Genomic DNA, 6,000 nt, shown 5'->3' on the forward strand with positions numbered 1-6,000 from the left:
TCATGTCATAAGGGTCATTAGGTGTCTTCCTGAAAGTTGGATGCCTTTGGTGACTTCAATAGAGCTCACGAGAGACGTTGAGAATATGAGTTTAGAAGAACTCATCAGCATTTTGAAATGCCATGAGCTGAAGCGCTCAGAGATGCAAGATCTGAGGAAAAAGTCCATAGCCTTGAAATCCAAATCTGAAAAGGCTAAGGTTGAGAAGTCAAAGGCTCTTCAAGCTGAAGAAGAAGAATCTGAAGAAGCATCAGAAGATTCTGATGAAGATGAGCTGACTCTGATCTCCAAGAGACTCAACCGCATCTGGAAGCACAGGCAGAGCAAGTTCAAAGGCTCTGGAAAGGCAAAAGGAAAGTCTGAATCCTCAGGTCAGAAGAAGTCATCAATCAAGGAAGTCACTTGCTTTGAGTGCAAAGAATCAGGGCACTACAAAAGTGACTGTCCAAAATTGAAGAAGGACAAGAAGCCAAAGAAGCACTTCAAGACCAAGAAGAGTCTGATGGTGACATTTGATGAATCAGAGTCAGAGGATGTTGACTCTGATGGTGAAGTCCAAGGACTCATGGCCATTGTCAAAGACAAAGGAGCAGAGTCAAAGGAAGCTGTTGACTCTGACTCAGAATCAGAAGGAGATCCTAACTCAGACGATGAAAATGAGGTATTCGCTTCTTTCTCTACCTCTGAACTGAAACATGCTTTGTCTGATATCATGGATAAGTATAACTCTTTATTGTCTAAGCATAAAAAGTTGAAAAAGAACTTATCTGCTGTTTCCAAGACTCCTTCTGAACATGAGAAAATTATTTCTGATTTGAAAAATGAAAATCATGCTTTGGTAAATTCTAACTCTGTGCTTAAGAACCAGATTGCGAAGTTAGAAGAAATTGTTGCCTGTGATGCCTCTGATTGTAGAAATGAATCTAAGTATGAAAAGTCTTTTCAAAGATTCCTAGCTAAAAGCGTGGATAGAAGCTTAATGGCTTCAATGATCTATGGCGTAAGCAGAAATGGAATGCATGGCATTGGCTATTCTAAACCAATTAGAAATGAGCCCTCTGTGTCTAAAGCTAAATCCTTATATGAATGCTTTGTTCCCTCTGGTACCATATTGCCTGATCCTGTACCTGCTAAAGTTGCTAAAAACCCTCTTAAAAAGGGATCTTTCTCTATGACTAAATATCATGCAAATATTCCTTTAAAATATTATGTTGAGACACCCAAGGTGATCAGAACCTCTGGGGTAACTAACAAAAGAGGACCCAGAAAGTGGGTACCTAAGGACAAGATTATCTATGTTGCAGATATCCTTGATAGCTCCACTGAAACACCAATCATGGTATCTAGACAGTGGATGCTCGCGTCACATGACGGGAGAAAAGCGTATGTTCCGAGAGCTGAAACTTAAGCCTGGAGGCGAAGTTGGCTTCGGAGGAAATGAAAAGGGTAAAATTATTGGTACTGGTACTATTTGTGTAGATAGTAGTCCATGCATTGATAATGTGTTATTGGTAGACGGCTTAACACATAACTTATTGTCTATAAGTCAATTAGCTGACAAGGGTTATGATGTTATATTCAATCAAAAGTCCTGCCGGGCTGTAAGTCAGATCGATGGCTCTGTTCTGTTTAACAGCAAGAGGAAGAACAACATTTATAAGATCAGATTATCTGAGTTGGAGGCTCAGAATGTGAAGTGCCTTCTGTCTGTTAATGAAGAGCAGTGGGTATGGCATAGACGGTTAGGGCATGCCAGTATGAGAAAGATTTCTCAGCTGAGCAAGCTAAACCTTGTCAGGGGCTTACCCAATCTGAAGTTCGCTTCAGACGCTCTTTGTGAAGCATGTCAGAAAGGAAAATTCACAAAAGTCCCTTTCAAGGCAAAGAATGTTGTCTCAACCTCAAGGCCGTTAGAACTTCTGCATATCGATCTGTTTGGACCAGTGAAAACTGAGTCTATAGGTGGCAAGAGATATGGGATGGTTATTGTTGATGACTATAGCCGCTGGACATGGGTAAAGTTTCTAACCCGCAAGGATGAGTCTCATGCTGTGTTCTCTACCTTCATTGCTCAAGTGCAAAACGAGAAGGCTTGTAGGATTGTGCGTGTCAGAAGTGACCATGGTGGAGAGTTTGAGAATGACAAGTTTGAGAGTCTGTTTGATTCCTATGGAATTGCACATGATTTCTCTTGTCCCAGAACTCCTCCACAAAACGGTGTTGTTGAGAGGAAGAACAGAACTCTTCAGGAGATGGCTAGAACCATGCTCCAAGAAACTGGCATGGCTAAGCACTTTTGGGCAGAGGCAGTAAATACAGCATGTTACATTCAGAACAGAATCTCTGTGAGACCAATTCTGAATAAGACTCCTTATGAATTGTGGAAGAACATAAAGCCCAACATTTCTTATTTTCATCCTTTTGGCTGTGTTTGTTATGTTCTCAACACTAAGGATAGATTGCATAAATTTGATGCTAAGTCTTCTAAGTGTCTATTACTTGGTTACTCTGATAGATCTAAAGGTTTTAGATTTTATAATACTGATGCTAAGACTATTGAAGAATCTATTCATGTTAGATTTGATGATAAGCTTGACTCTGACCAGTCAAAGCTAGTTGAAAAGTTTGCAGATTTAAGCATTAATGTTTCTGACAAAGGCAAAGCTCCAGAGGAAGATGAACCAGAGGAAGAAGCTGGTCCCTCTAACTCACAAACTCTGAAGAAGAGCAGAATCACTGCAGCTCACCCTAAGGAATTGATTCTGGGCAACAAAGACGAACCAGTCAGAACCAGATCTGCCTTCAGACCCTCTGAAGAGACCTTGCTGAGTCTGAAAGGATTGGTGTCCTTAATTGAACCCAAGTCCATAGATGAAGCTCTTCAGGACAAGGAGTGGATTCTGGCCATGGAAGAAGAATTGAATCAATTTTCCAAGAACGATGTTTGGAGCTTAGTGAAGAAGCCTGAGAATGTTCATGTTATTGGAACGAAATGGGTATTCAGAAACAAGCTGAATGAGAAAGGTGATGTAGTCAGAAACAAGGCAAGGCTAGTTGCTCAAGGCTACAGCCAGCAGGAAGGAATAGACTACACTGAAACATTTGCTCCAGTAGCAAGACTGGAGGCAATCAGACTATTGATCTCTTTCTCAGTAAATCACAACATAGTTCTACATCAGATGGACGTAAAGAGTGCCTTCCTAAATGGTTATATTTCAGAGGAAGTCTATGTTCATCAACCCCCAGGTTTTGAAGATGAGAAGAAACCAGACCATGTGTTCAAATTGAAGAAATCACTCTATGGTCTGAAGCAAGCTCCCAGAGCATGGTATGAGAGACTCAGCTCATTCCTTCTGGAGAATGAGTTTGTAAGGGGTAAAGTAGATACAACTCTTTTTTGCAAGACTTATAAAGATGATATCTTAATTGTGCAAATTTATGTTGATGATATTATATTTGGTTCTGCTAATCAATCTCTATGCAAAGAATTTTCTGAGATGATGCAGGCTGAATTTGAGATGAGTATGATGGGAGAATTAAAGTACTTTCTGGGAATACAAGTTGATCAAACACCAGAAGGAACATATATCCATCAGAGCAAGTACACTAAAGAACTTCTGAAGAAGTTCAATATGCTGGAATCTACAGTGGTCAAGACTCCAATGCATCCTACATGCATTCTGGAGAAAGAAGATAAAAGTGGTAAAGTATGTCAGAAGCTCTATCGTGGCATGATAGGTTCACTTCTATACTTAACTGCATCTAGGCCAGACATATTATTTAGTGTTCATTTATGTGCTCGATTCCAATCAGATCCAAGGGAAACCCACTTAACTGCTGTTAAGAGGATCCTAAGGTATTTGAAAGGCACCACTAACCTTGGCTTGATGTATAAGAAAACATCAGAGTATAAGCTTTCAGGTTATTGTGATGCTGATTATGCTGGAGATAGAACAGAGAGAAAAAGTACTTCCGGAAATTGTCAATTTCTGGGAAGCAATCTAGTCTCATGGGCAAGCAAGAGGCAATCAACCATTGCACTATCAACTGCAGAGGCAGAATATATCTCAGCAGCAATATGCAGCACTCAGATGCTCTGGATGAAACATCAGCTGGAGGATTATCAGATCCTTGAGAGCAATATCCCAATCTATTGTGATAACACTGCTGCAATCTCATTGAGTAAGAATCCTATCTTACATTCAAGGGCCAAGCACATTGAGGTAAAGTATCACTTTATTAGAGATTATGTACAGAAGGGCGTACTTCTTCTGAAGTTTGTTGATACTGACCATCAATGGGCAGATATCTTTACAAAGCCCTTAGCAGAGGATAGATTTAATTTTATTCTGAAAAATCTAAACATGGACTTTTGTCCAGAGTGAAGATGGATCAGAACCTCTGACTATGATACTTCTTGATCAGAAGATGTCTAGTCCAGAAGGTAACTCAATCAGAGTGTGTGTACCCACTGGTACTGACTCTGACGCTGAGACAACAACACGTGTGTCAGAATTTCTGATGCATAGTTCCTTGTGCCCGTGTGACAGTCTGTTATGATTGCGTGTAGATATGCTTATCTCCTGTGTGTGATTTGTGTATTTTACTGTTACTATCTATCTTTAATTTTCAACCGTTGATCTTAAAGTGCTTTTGAATCAACAACGGTTATTTGATAAAACCCACTATACACACACGTTCTCTTCACTTCCGGTTTTCACTCTCGCTCTCTCTGCTTTTCAAAACCGCCTTTTCTCGATTTCTCTCTCGATCTCTCTTCATCTTTCAACCTTCATCTTCTACCTCAAACCTTCAACCACTTCAAAATGGTGAGACAAACCAGAAGATCTACTGCAGATGCACCTCAGTTCCCTCACATGGTAGTTGGTCTAGCAACGGGTCAAAGGGGCTCTGAGAATCCGACACAAGAACAAGTTCAAGCTCAAGATCAGATCGTTCCAATTGCAGAACGGGGCTGTGCCATTCACTGCGTATTTGCTCCTGAGGAACTTCAAGTCCTGGCAGAATGGAGATTCGACCTCGACAACCTGGCTGCAAATGGGTATGATCTTCGTCCTGAAGTCCAAGCTCAAGGTTGGGGAAATTACTTCAACCGACTTCGAGGACCGGTGTATGAGAAGCTGGTAAAGGAATTCTGGAAGCACGCCGACTGCGATGATACTCAGGTGGTTTCTCACATTCTTGGAAGAAAGATCATCATCACTGAGAAGTCATTCGTGAATCTGCTAGGTGCAGACACTGCTTATGGGTATCGGTTCCAATTCACTGAGTCGAAGCTGAAACCCAGCACCAAAGACAAAATCAACCAGGCCCTGTACACCACCTTCAAACCGGGCAAGACGAGTTACAAGGTGATGGACCTTCACCCCAAACTCAGGATCTGGCACAAGATCCTACTCAACTGCATAAACCAGAGACCGAAGTGCAGTTCTCCAGACTACATCAACTTCAACCAGAAGGTGATGTTGTTCTTCATCCAAGATCAGGAGAAGATCTGCCTTCCCTACTTCCTGTTCTCCTACTTGAAGGAATGCATCCGGAAGTCTCGCACCACCGCCTCCATCAAGTCTGCGATCAAATATATCCCTTTTGGGAGGCTGCTCTCAGACTTTCTCATTGAAAGCAACCTGGTGCAAGATCTGGTTAATGCTGGATGTGTAGAGGATCTGAGCACAATTGTCAGTGATGTCTTCACTGCAAACTCTCTGAAGAAGATGGGTTTGGTCCAGAAGAAGATTGCTCCTGCTCGTGAAAACACATCCTCTGAGATCAGAAGCAGACGGATGCCTCTGAATGACTACCCACTGTGGACTCAGGCAGACAATCCTGAAGCCATCCGGTGCTATGTCGAAGACCTAAGGGCTCAAGGCTTCGAAATTGATCTTGATGATTTCTTCAGCAGACTGCCGCCAGCTCCAGAGTTTCCTTCTCCTCCCAAGAAGAAAGCTCAGAGGAAGATGGTTCTGGAAGAATCCTCTG

This window comes from Lotus japonicus, chromosome 2 (assembly GCF_012489685.1).
Source record: "Lotus japonicus ecotype B-129 chromosome 2, LjGifu_v1.2".
NCBI lineage: Eukaryota > Viridiplantae > Streptophyta > Magnoliopsida > Fabales > Fabaceae > Lotus > Lotus japonicus.